The sequence below is a fragment of the Anopheles coluzzii genome, chromosome 2, assembly GCF_943734685.1.
Source record: "Anopheles coluzzii chromosome 2, AcolN3, whole genome shotgun sequence".
NCBI lineage: Eukaryota > Metazoa > Arthropoda > Insecta > Diptera > Culicidae > Anopheles > Anopheles coluzzii.
The window spans coordinates 38,104,566-38,117,702 of NC_064670.1; the positions used below are offsets into that span (position 1 = coordinate 38,104,566).

A 13,137-nucleotide genomic window follows, 5' to 3' on the forward strand; every position below is an offset into this window, starting at 1 on the left:
TGTTTCTACTGCAAAGCGACGCCCCACAATCACCATCACAGTTGAAGTAACTATTTTGCGATGGAAAATGGGTTTTCCACTGATGCGGTGGTCCCTTCTAAAACTGTTTGCTCACTCTGTCCCTTGGATGGTTTTTAGTTGGGACCAAAAGGCCACGGTCATATTGGGTTGGGTTGCATCGCCATCGCACACAAAGGCGCCACTTTGTGTTTGTAACACGCACACACAGACATACAGTTTTGTTCCCATTTTTGCACCGGTTTTCCACACAAACCTAGTCAGCACACCACCATCCGGAAAGGGCCACCATCTTTATGTTGCAGAGCATCGACGACAGAGCTGTCCGGTGCTGCTGTTCCTCCTGGGAGGGTTTATTTCGCCGAGGTCACTCTTGCAGTGTGATTTTCCTCTTATTTTATGTCCCCAACCCAGTGGTCGTCACACTGGCACCATCATAAAAAGGCACACCCCTCCGCCAACTAAAAGAAGGTAAGCGAGTGCGAAACTGTGTGCAAATAAAAATCGAAAAAAGGTGAAGGAAAACATTGTGAAATACGAAAAACATTGGAACCTTGACACCAAGTTGGTTGGTTTGTTTGACCATTTTATTATTATTATTTTTTTTTTGGGTGCAGTGGTAGAGTCTGACAGCATTCAAGTGGGTCCTCTCCATTGCTGCAACATTCAGCGGGGGAAACAATGTGTCAGCTTAATTTGTATCGGTCTTTCCATGCGTTCTTTCCCGCTGCCAGAACGGTCAATGATTACAAAAAGCGAAATTCCTCGCCATCCATCCCCGTGTGCGTCCATCGAAACCGGACAATGCAATTGGTGGAGAGATGGGGCCTTTGTTCGTTGGGTTGAGACTGGCCGGTTAGGCTGCACCTTGAAACAATTAAGTCTCATTTAACGGGCAGCGCATCTCCGTTGGATTGTCTGTCGCGCGGCGATTATAGAGGCTGATGAGCGAAAGGGGTGGCGAGGTGGGTAAGGGAGAGGGTTATCTTCATTCCAACTTGGCGAGAGAAACTAATGATGACGATGATGATGTTGATGGAACACAAAGCTCACGAGATTGGCAGCAACGAGTTTGTCGCTCGTCTATACAAAGAGATAACAACAATGTCGAAGAAATTTGGACAGTTCATTATTCCGAACCGCTGGGATACCGTTCGAGGCCAATGGTAAACCCATACGTAAGAGCTTAAGGCCTGTAAAAAGGAGCTTTTACTCCGCATTACCCTACTACGCGGTCCGCAATTCGTTACAGATGGCCCGGCAAGAACTGTTCCTACAATGCGCGCACGACACAAGGAATTAGTTACAAACTCGTCTGCAGCATGAATCACGACCGGTGGAAGTTGTACCGTACCACACGTGAAAGGAGGCCAACACGGAGAGCATAAAATGCATCCCTTCCCATTTTTGTGCCTTGTTGTCTGTCTGGCGGCAAACGGTACTAGCGACCACTTCGCAGCGAAAGAGGCTGATCACACACCACCGTTCGGCAATTGTAGTAGAACGCTTTTATGCCAGAGGAGAAGTCTCCGGGGGTCAGTAGAAGTACAGCCAAACGAGGGGAAAAATAGAATCAATCGAGTTGATCGAGTGTGTTGTGTATTGCAGTGAAACGAGCGCGAGATGCAGTGTCTGTCTCTGCCTTTCGTTGCCTATTGGCATTGGCGCCAACGCGAAGCAAAAGGATTTCGTCTCGATGCACAACGGTAGTGTGGCACCGTTGAAAGATGCGAAACTTATTTATAGCACTTCGATACCAAGGCAGCAGTGGAATTGCCATCCATCCAATCCATCGGTCGTGCGGTCGTGCGCCGCTGGGGCTATTGACCGGACTCGGCAGCATAACAGAGCCGGCTAACGCGGGGTTGTGTTGGGTCATTTTCCTTGTCACGAGCACAAGGAGTAATGTCAGGGAAATTGTGATTTGTTAAAAGGTGGTTCTATTGGTTTTACTGGTGTGTTATCCCCCCAAGACTCTATGGCCTTATGGGACCGTTCGAATGTCCAATTGGATTAACTGCTTCGAGCCGTACCAAATAAAGTGCATGCATAAGTTATGATGTTGTGTAAATTGATTTGAAGTTGCATTTGTTTAAACATTGGAATCCAATGCTTCGGGGATGGCCATCTGGATAGGCAACCGATGGCCTCAGTTTAATGAATGCACCAAATGGAACTCTGCACGACCCTCGCCATGAATATTCACTGTACGCTCCGGTACGTAAAAGTGCGCCAAGGTTTACCCCCAAAAGGACCTTACTTCATTGTCCCTTAGACCATTCCCCGGTATCGATTGCACTAAACACATTCCTGCAAACTTCTCCCTATACCGTGTTGGAAAACAAATTGTGAATTCATGCCTCTCCGGTCCGGTCGTCGTCGTCGTCGTCCTGTCGCGTCCCACCGCGTGCGCTACGAATACGAAACGAAATTACGCTTTTATGCTCATTGAATGCTGTGCGCCTGGCGCCCATCATCCGTGTGGCCACCACCACCGCCCCTCCGGTGCCCCTTGTTTCCCTTTCGCTCCCTCCCCCATTTTCTCGTACCATTGCGTCGTACACACACGTCGTCACGTCGGACGCAAAATTGGAGCAAAGTGTGAACTCACTTAAAATCAATTCCAATCCCGAATGCGTTCTCTGGCAGGGCCGGCTGACATCACTCATCTCGTAGAGGTGGTCCCCGTGTGTGTGTGGATTGTTTTTTTTTTGTTACTCTTCTTTTTCTCCCGGATGGGCGTGTGTGACTGGTGAATCTCCCATAATGTTCAACCCTTGAAGGGGTGTGTATTTGTAGTATCTGACATTAAAAAGAACATCAATAAACAGTGAGATTTTCTTGTCGTCTTCTCCTACATCGATTTTTTTTACTTAAAATATGTAATTTGATTTCATAAAAGATGCGTTTCCTTAAAACACTCCCAAACGAATCGAATTGCTCTGTTTTACGTTGCTTGCTCCACGCTCATCTCCATATCGCTCACTGAAGGGTTGAGCTTTGAAGCGCGCCCCCAACACCCATTATGCTGGCTGCACGAGAGACACAAAACACATAAAAAGAGCGAAGAAGATGAAAGGTTCATGGTCACGGTTGCCGGTTGCGCCATATCGATGACAAACAAGGCGCACCAATTTGGCCACCAAGCGCTCGCCACGACGATGCTGTAAAGCGCTCGCTGATGGAGCAACTGCACCCCGAATACTCCCTGCCTGGCCTGGATACTGGCGAAGCATTTTAGGAGTAGTGCTGAAGACTGAACTTAACCCTCACTCTGCTGTTTGGCCCAGAGCGCAGATGATTGACGGGCGAGGAGCCACCTCCTTCCAGAGGGAGGTTCGGGAACTCCGCAGAAGCATGACGACGAGTAAGCCGATCATGATAATGATAATAATGATGATGGTGATGACGATTGTTACAGGCATCCTTTGGGAGCCGTTTTTCCAGTAACGTGTACGCCCAAGTGAGCACATCAACTCACACGCCGCCGCGGACTCATTGAACTGTGCTCGTTGAGCTGGAAACGAGATGTCTCAATTGATATCTCTCGATACAGCTTTTTTGTGTTTGTAATGCTCATCGACAACAATTGGGCCGGTGAGTCTGCCCACTTGACGCTGTGTAGTGGGTTGATGACTTCAGGGAGTGTGACTTATGGAAAACTGGGTAGTGCACGAGGAGGAAGAAAACACAACCGGTCGATAGATACAGTGCGGATAAAAGGTTAGCGGCGGCGACGGTGGCTGCCGCCAGTCATTACCATCTCCGCCACCGCGCAAAGCTGACAAAACGATGGGAGATGGGGACAAAACGTAATAATAGAAGCAGAGAAAAAAAAATGACGGTGACGCGATGACAACGCCGACCACCACCCTGCCGGGAACGTGACGATTTTATAATGAAATCGAGATCCACGAGCTGCTGCTTGCTGCTGCTGTACGTTGTTGTGTGACACTGGAACTCCGGAGGCAGGACAAAAATGCGCTTGTCACGAAAGCCGTAAAAGCTAGATTGCTTATCATTATTGGTGGCACGGTTTGACTATTATGTTAATAGATTTTTATTCATCGTTGAGCAGGAACGGTGCGATTCTGTAGGGTATATTTGAACAGAATAATTCATTTTCAGCTATGTTTAATTGTTTCACCGTAAAGTATCACTAGAAACAACTTATTATTGAAGAGCTTAGTCAGAGCCATGATGAGATATGACAGTGAAATCTAACTCCAAAATGAAATTTCTATGACTCTCCACCTCGCTTAGCGTCGTCTAAATATGCAACCAATGAATATCATTCTTTAGTACACGCACACAGTGATCCTCCTTGCGTCTGCCGCTTTGCCTCACCAACAGTCCGCTTCCTGTCGGTGGCGACCAACCAAAACAGGCGAAAGACATCGCACCGTTCCGGAGGAAGCCAAACGATAGTTATATTATTTTATTACTTTCCTCGTTTCTTGTCGTCTAGCGTCGGCTGACTAATCATCCACCGGATAAAGTGGGATATGACGTAAGCTTTCACCTTCACAAACCATATCCGAAGCTCCCCTTCGATGGAGGGACATTTGAAAACTCAATTTCATTGACCAGTGGTTGAAACGAAGCGATACGGTAATTACGAGTCACTTCTTCCCGGGTGGGGGAGTCAAGGTGTGCGTTATGGTTTATGGAAATTAGTTCGGCTTTCCAATCAACCGTGTGGACGCATTTATTATTTATTTATCTTGGACGTGTTTGGTGGACTGTTTGGAAGTTCAATGTCCAGTAACATGGGTGCGTGCATTTAAAATGGGGAAGAACCATTTATATGTACCATCCACACTGTTGATGTAAAGAGAGAGAGAGAGAGAGAGAGAGAGAGAGGGAAGAGTCTTGAGGCTGCGATCGTTTGTGGATTTCTCCACTACCCTAATATTGGTGTATCGGTCCGATGCAACCGACCTTTCCACGTTGATTGTGTCTCGTTTCGTGTCACCGAATTGTAATGTAAATTCACGCCCCTGGCAAACATTGCTCCGGAGACTGGAATCAGGGTGACTGCTGTTGTTTGTTCTGTTCGCTATTGGATGGGTAATTTAAAATGGTAAACAGTCAGCTACCCTTGTAGTATAATGGGAATTTTTATTTGGTACTACGTTAGCAAGTCATGTATTTTGTGAGTGTCTATGAGTATTTCATTTGGAAAATATTTTGAATATAAAAAATATGATTTTAAAAGTCAAAACCAATATGCGGCCGCAGTTGGGCTTCCATTCGTTCCCTAAAGTGCTACCAGATGGAAACGATTTCCCCACTCGCACAAGCTCCTCCTCCCCGTCTATAGTGGGCCATTTCCTTGCCATTTGTTAAAGCGGTGGGAGCTAAGCTCCACGTGTTCGTTCCACTCCTCTAGCGCGCAACGACGGTCAATGGGTGACCTAGGTATGACTCATCGGACAGGTCGGAAAACTGTCCGTATGTGTGTGTGGCGGCTTGGCTTGCACATAAAGCGCGTATATATGTATGTATTTTAATTACGTCTATTGATTGCTATCTATATAGCCTAACACACGGTGGTGGGATGCATTGAATACGATCGCATGTTGTGCACAGGTCGCTAGCGCGATAAACCGAACCTAATCAGTGTTGTGCGTTTGTTTAACAAAATTATTTGATTGGTAGGTAGGATCGTTTCACCCCCCCCCCCCCCCCCCCCCCCCCCCGTGGAAGGTGATAATTACATGAATATAGGTTGATGAGTGTTACCGTAATTGCATGGTGTTTACTAATCGGATCTGGAAAAGCTTTGGGTAACAATTAAGCTCGGCCTGAAGGCTTAAAGAATAGAACCGAAACTGAACTGTTTTTGATGAAAGTAAATTAAAGCAATTTCAGATGCGCTTTAGCAAACTTAAAATGACAGTCCCTGACTCTTTCCATCAGCTCTGTACCATGTTCTGTACCATAAATAAATGCTCGCACGGCAACGCGCATACCATGTGTCCTCCCTTGTTTAAGCCGCCGCCTCTTCGCGTTAAACCAACACATGTCGGCACTTTGTTGTTTTGGGGCAAATTTTCGACACACGTCCGAGACGACTCCGAAACGGTTTCTCTCCTCCGTCTGCTTCGTGGGATTTCTCACTTCCTTCCTTCCTTCACTCCACTTTGAAACATCCGGGAAATCATTCCCCTGGCGTATGCAAACACACCTGCCAATTATCCGCGCGGTCTCTCAAAATCAACCTGACACACATCGTACCGTTAGGAGGGTTTTGTTGTTTGTTTACACTTTCCTGAACTTTCTTGAAGAAAAGGTGCACAAATATGTTAATCTTTCCCTTTATATTTGTTTTCAAAAGTGAGTTTTTTTGCGCTTAGAATAATAGTAAAAGGAATGCGAAAGGATAGCGACCCTCCAAACAAGCTCTAACACCGAAACAACATGCACCGCGTTGACAGCAGTTTTATGTTGTGAGGTTAATTTCCTGCTTCTATCCCAAAATTGCAAACATATGCTGCCTTTAGTTAGAGCGCTATGAAAAGTGTGGAAAAAATATAAAACCTACCTATCATATTCTCCAATGGCATCACCCATCCGGATGTCAGCTGCTCCTTTTGCACTTCAAACCTTGTCGGCAATGAAAACGCAAACCTGCTACGCAAAAAAGCCATACGTATTATATTTCCTCGCGCGATTTTTTTAGTATTTTAAATTGAACAAATGCGTCAGTCAATATGTGCACCATTTTTTGTTTCGTTTGGAATTTATTCTGAAGAGACATTTCTGCTGTCTTGAAGAATCTTACCAAAGGATGGTATGGCAAGAGCTCTAGAACCACACATTTCATTAAGATACGATGCGTATCCGAATAAGGAAACTTGCACCTTGACGTGTTGTTATTATATTGCCGTTGTACACCTCCAACAAAGAGGAAGAAGTTGCATTCTGGAGAGCAGCCTGTCTCCCTGAGACACATTTCAGCATCCGATGCCGATCAATTCGATCACGTCAGTGTCGGCGTGTCGGTGGGTTTAGGAATTTATCGATCTAAAATACGGTTATTAATGAAAGCAGCAAGCAAAGTCGGTTGGTAAGAAGTGGAACGTGATCTCTGTCGATCGTAAATTCATACCAGCGCAAGATCGCACATCGTGATGATGAAGAAAATCTCATCGATCAAGCAAATGCATGCACTTAAATCGCGAAGCATGCGCAAGTACTACTCCACGGTACGTGCAATCTGCTATCAAGATGAAGTTCGAGCTGTTTACCCATTCGGGTGCATCGGTCTACACAGTGGTGTGAGTATAGAACCAAAAAGGAGACGGCCAGAGCTACTCCATTCCGTTAGCTGCCGAGATGAAGCAAACTTTCCCGAAATAGAACAAACGCTCTCAGCAAGAAGCCTCTGCACAAATGGGCGAATAAATGTTTACCCTCGTAGCATGTATGCTATCAACCTTCAGGGATGTAAACACTCACAGAGGAATTACACACCGGCGATGTGTGGCGAAAATGAAATTTGCGTGTTGTTTTGACCTTTGTTTTAATACGCAACACAACCAGAAGGACCGAAACCAATTGTTTCCAGTTGGCTTCTTGCTAGTGTCATATGGAGAAGAGACAAATGTGGGATGTTTGTATATAGTGTCCCATAATATATTTTTTTTATTTTTATAGATTCCATGTCCGTCCATAAGCTCGAAATCGCAAAATTGAAGCAAAATGTTCGATGTCGTCCTTACTTTGCTTAACGTTTACGAGATGGACGGAGTTTCCATCGTCCGCCGGTCGGTTTAGGAAATGAAACGATGCTCACCCAATGATACTGACTTCCCCGGACACCAGTTTTGCCATATCAACCCGTATGCGTATTTCTTTCTCGCTTGATATGATCGTTCGCAGTGTGCACCATTGCCCTTATGCTTTTGCCTTGGCAGCGTAGGCAACCCAACTTAAGTAGAATGCGAATTATGGTCTCCTCCTCCTTCTTCCTTCTTGCCGGCCAGAAGAAAGGTTCATTTCATTGGTGTGTTGCAAAACACACAGTTTGTACCATATTTGAGGTGGGTTAGGGTTAGGGCTTACAAGAAACCGCCTCAACAAACCCGGCCGGCGCCGTTAAAACGAAACCCTGCGTCTGTCTGTGCGTGTGTTTTGAAGCTTAACGGGGTGTGGAGCTTGCTCATTTGGGTGGGTGGTTTTAGTTATGAGGGATGTGAGCTGTGAGCAAGTATAAAGAAGGAGTTCCAACCTCAGAAGTGCCGGAACTCGTGTTGGTTTATGTGCTTGAAGGTGCCATCGTCCCAGGAGAGGCTTCGGCTTTATCGGGGTCGGGTTTAAATGCGACCAAATAGAAAAAGGTTCTTAAGCCTTTCACGGCAAGCACTTTACTTCTTTAATGATCTGCTGTTTTCCCGTTTCCTTGATCTAGCTTTTTGAATAAGCAGCTCAACTGTATGTACTCTACCGTTTGTTGTCTGCATGCATATTACTACGTTGCTTTTCAAACATCGTCAACGGTTGGTTCCGTTACGCTTTTGCCATTGCGCCAGGGCGGAGATATTTGATGAGCCAAACGCGGTTCGACCGGTCGGAGGGTCAGTAGTACTACCGTTCCGCGAAAAAACAATGTGTTCATCATCCGTTGGTTTATGAAATATAGATGGAGGATGCAATTTTGATGTGACTGGGCCTGTTGGATCTGTTACTGCTTCAAGAACAATGACTCATGGTAAATTTGTGTGTGTGTTTGAGTCTTTTTCAACAACGAAACGATCGCAATGAGGACGGATGATGAATTCAATTATGGTGTACATTTTTTAACCTTACATTGAATCATACAGCATCCAATCTCTACTAAAGATCGGTAAAGCAGTTAGGTTGTGAGCTACATTTGCCAATCCAATTAAGATAGAATCTTGCTGGAAATGTATCTCCTACACACAACAAATGCGAACTTCCGATAGCATTAGAGAATAGCAAATTGATATAATATGTATCTATTAGCGTACATTTCCGACTTTTTCACTTCTCTCATCCCACCTTGTTGGCACCGGTGCCAGAAGTTTCCGGTTTGGAAATGGTAAATCTCTTTTAAAAATAATATGCCCACACAGCGACACAAACGAGCCTCACGAACCTCCTTACCAACGTTACCAACGTGCTCTCGACGCCGGCATGAAACGGTTCCCCTTACGGTGTTTGGTGTTTTATTTTCAACATCATCATCTCTCCCTTAAATTCACCTACGGAAAGTACAATCTCCTCTTTCGCATAAAGCTGCTTAAAGCCCTCCTGGCTGACTGACTGACTGACTGACTGACTGGGCTCTGCCCTCTTCCCTTTTTTTTTATGCGCCAAACTACGGCTCTACGGTTCGGCAAGATCGATAATTGGCTTTTAATTTTGCCGAATCGACAGCATGGGGCCAACCTTCAATTGTGTGTGTGTGCGTCATACTTGCAGATCGTGCGAGAAGACGATGAGGGAGGAAAAAAGCGACGACGGTGACGACGATTCAAATTGCTGATTCGAACGTGCACTAGAGAGGAGGCTTCCCTAATTTCGCACGGTTTTGCAAAGTTCCGTTCGTTGTGTTTTGTTAGATTGATTTCTAACCGTAACCGTTGAAACGAACCAGCGGCTGTGGCGGCTTTGAGTGTCCCCTGAGGCTGCGGCGGTGGTGGGTTTAAATTGGAAGGGGGCTGCAAAAAGTGCAAGATTGAATCCGATCCGACTTAACGGGGATTTCAGCGAGGAGGGGAGATGCACGGCTGTGAAGTTGCAAGGTTTTGATCGTGAACTCGCCCTTTTCTTTTTTGGTTGATCGTTCCATAATCGATTTCCTTTCCTTATTGTAAAACAAAAAATAGTGTAGATTTGCTTGCTAGATTTTGTGGGTCAAATGCTAATTTCACAGCTGCGCCCTTAATCGACTTCCCGCTTTTCTTACACTTTCAATTTAAATTACTTTTCCTACTGGAGAATGTAACGCTGCGGAGAGGGGCAAAAACTTCTTCCTTCACTGTACAATTTGGACACGTCCCATAAAACGAATTAGGCGACCCCAAAAAAGGAAACGGATCAAATTGCTAGTTCTTCCACTGCTCAGCGCTACTGTTAATATTTTATTGATTCCGAGAAACAGTGGCGAGCAAGGAATGACGAAACTACTGCAATCACACTTTATCAGTCCTTGCTTTTTATAGCCACCGCGCCGAACATCAAACTCCACGCGAGAGAGTGCGCTCAACTTGGGTGGGTTATAGGCCACCCTTGACCTTCAAAGGAGCACCACCCATCATTGGGAATGAGATTTCGCAAAGCGAAAGAGGGTAGCAAACAAACAAACTCGGTGAAAGAAGCTTGTTTTATGTCCCAACCGATTGCCAATCTACTCCAATTGCTAATCAATCATTGTACTTCGATAATCCGACCATAGAAGGAACGCATTGCGTACGTAAATCGTTGATAGCGGGACAAACCCTGCAATTCAGAGTGAGTGTTTAAATCTTCACGATAGTGCTAGTGCCTCTTTACCAAGCACTTGGTGCAACGATTGCACAGTTTACGTGAAGTAGCGCACCCACTCGTCGGAAGGGAGAAGCACCTACTCTCCCCTCCCGGGCCTGTTGCATAATCTGTCTCAAGAGAGGAGAACGCTTACGGCGCAAGAATCTCCACGCCTAGAAGCTGTCCGTCCAGATGGTGTCACTTGTGGCACTCCACTTGACTGATTTTATCTACTTGGTTCCGCCGCTGCCGACACACCACCACGGCTTGTGGCTTGTGAATGATTAGCGCAACGAATTAGCAATCTCACCGAACGCTGTAGTGTGTTCGTCATTTTGCTGTGAAAACACAGTACAGTAAGGTGAACTCATTTTCCATCCAACACGGTGACAACGGTTCTGTTGCGGTTGTGAAAACGGCACACGGAGAGAGAGCAAAGGCGCACAATTTGAATCTTCCTGCGAGGTTGAGTGGGGTGTGGGTTGTTTTGCTATTGCAGCCGTCAGCTAACTGTTTGTTTGCAAATGCAACTGCACTCCTCGAAGGCGTTGCAGTGTTGTTGGTGGCCCTTTGAATGAAGTAAATATTAACTGATGAAAGGGGTTGCACAGAAACGCCTTGCTTTTAGAGCATGACAGTTAATATGATGTGAATAGTTATTGTAGGATATTAAGTTAAGTTTACTGCACAAAACTGCATAAAAGCTTTGGTCTGGTTTCGAGTTTATTTGTACCGAAATAAATAAGGAGATATCGTTAATAACATGCTCTTTCAGTACATTGTTTTCATATTTTTTAATGCACCATGGAAAAGCTGGTATTTTGGTAAATAGTGTGCTTAGAATACTGGTATTCTCCAAAATACGCTCTTCATGCGGACCGAAGATAATAGCGTATCACGGATACTAGCGTAAGTCGAGTTTCGAGATTTTCAGTCAAATTACAGCTCATTTTTGTATAATTTTGCTTGAATTGGTAGGTTTTAGCCATTAAATTGGTTAATTGATCTAATTTCGACTGAATATTACAATTTTGTATCTCTTAAAAAAGTGCATCATAATTTGACCAATTATAATTCTGTCACAGGGGCCCTTCACGATTCTAGTCAGCTTTTTATATGGAGTTTGACAGCTGGAGGCTTAAATTATGTAAACACTCCATTCAAAACCACACACAAAACAAGCCTGCGATTTTCAGCCTAGATTATTTTTCGAGCCTCAAAGCTAGAATTAGATCTGCTCATAAAAATAGCAAAACAAGGTGATGTTTCCTTGATGTTTCCTCCAGAAGCGATAAAAATCAGCCTTCTAAATACACATACACCTTGGGATAAGCTCACCTGTATACTATACCCACTTTGATAGCTGCTCGAAAACTGCTGTACAATGCAAACAGCTGACAGGCTGAAATTTCAGCATAAGATCTAAAAACGGAAAGGGGCCTAAATTTTAAACAGGGATTCCTGTAGTTATATTAAATTAATTTGAAATAAAATACGCAATGTGATTTTTATTTCACTACAATGTAATGTTGTACTAGACTGTACTAGATACTAGATACTAGATACTATACTGTATGTTGTGTTTTAATTTAATCACAATTAAACTACCGTTATCTCCTCTCCGATCGATAAAGTATAAGATCAGCGAGCTCAGCATTATGCTGAAATTAAAGCTTTGCAGTTAAAGCGTCCAGTTAGTTGCAAGTAACAGCATTTATTAGATAAGAATAGAAAGTTGGTTGAACAAAGAATTAGTTATTCCAACGAAACACTCGGTGGTGGTTCGAGCAGGGGCGATCGGTCACGGATCGGTCTCGTATCAACGGCTCCGTTAAACGTCTCACAATCCCGTAATGGCATTTGCCCAGGCCCGTTCTTTTCGTTCCTTCTTGGAAGTTCACTTTTCTCTACCTGTGGTGCAGCAAGCTAACCTGATGCCTCCTATCGTATCTAATCTGGAAAAAACGGTTTCTTAATTTCTTCGGTTAAGTTTTTTGTAGGTTACGTTATCACGGTTCCTCTTTTCCCTTTTTGGGGGAGGGAGGTTCAGTCGCTGGCCACAACTGCACGCGAGAGGTTCGGTGAGGTACACAACACACGCCCAGCCCACGCGGTACTTCAACTGCACCTTCAGCCACCACACCACTGGTACACAAGGCACACATTAACAAGTTTTAAACGCCCGTCATTAGTATCTATAGTGCCTTTCATCCCCCGTTCCGGGCACGTCCCCGGTTTCCGGATGGTGGTGCTGTTAGGGTGTTCTCTTCGCGCAATATTGCATCTTCTCGCGCGGGTCAGACCCAAATCGCGCCAACACTTTCTTCCTTCGTTTGTGTGCAATTTCTTCGAGGGCACCACACCCACCCGCCCGTGGAAATAGTGTTTAGGGGCATTTTACGAACTACCTTTGCGAGCAGAGGGGAACCATTTTTCTTTCCATCCTCAATGCTGAACGTGCGAGCGCTTGTTATTGCTTTGTGTTCAACCTATGTGTGCAAAGCAAACGTGGGCTAGAAGAAGATGCTGCTTACTTCAATGTGCGCAACGCTCAAAAAAAGGGGTTAAAACAGCGTTTTACGATCCACCAGGAGGTTCATACTCACACTGGGGGAGGACGGA

At 45.1% G+C, this 13,137-nt stretch overlaps 1 protein-coding gene across 1 annotated transcript in view; it reads left to right on the plus strand.

Moving 5' to 3' along the window:
* Positions 1–13,137, plus strand: part of LOC120950920 (uncharacterized) — a 34,446-nt gene that overhangs the window by 13,803 nt on the left and 7,506 nt on the right. The gene's annotated exons all lie outside the window — the stretch shown is intronic.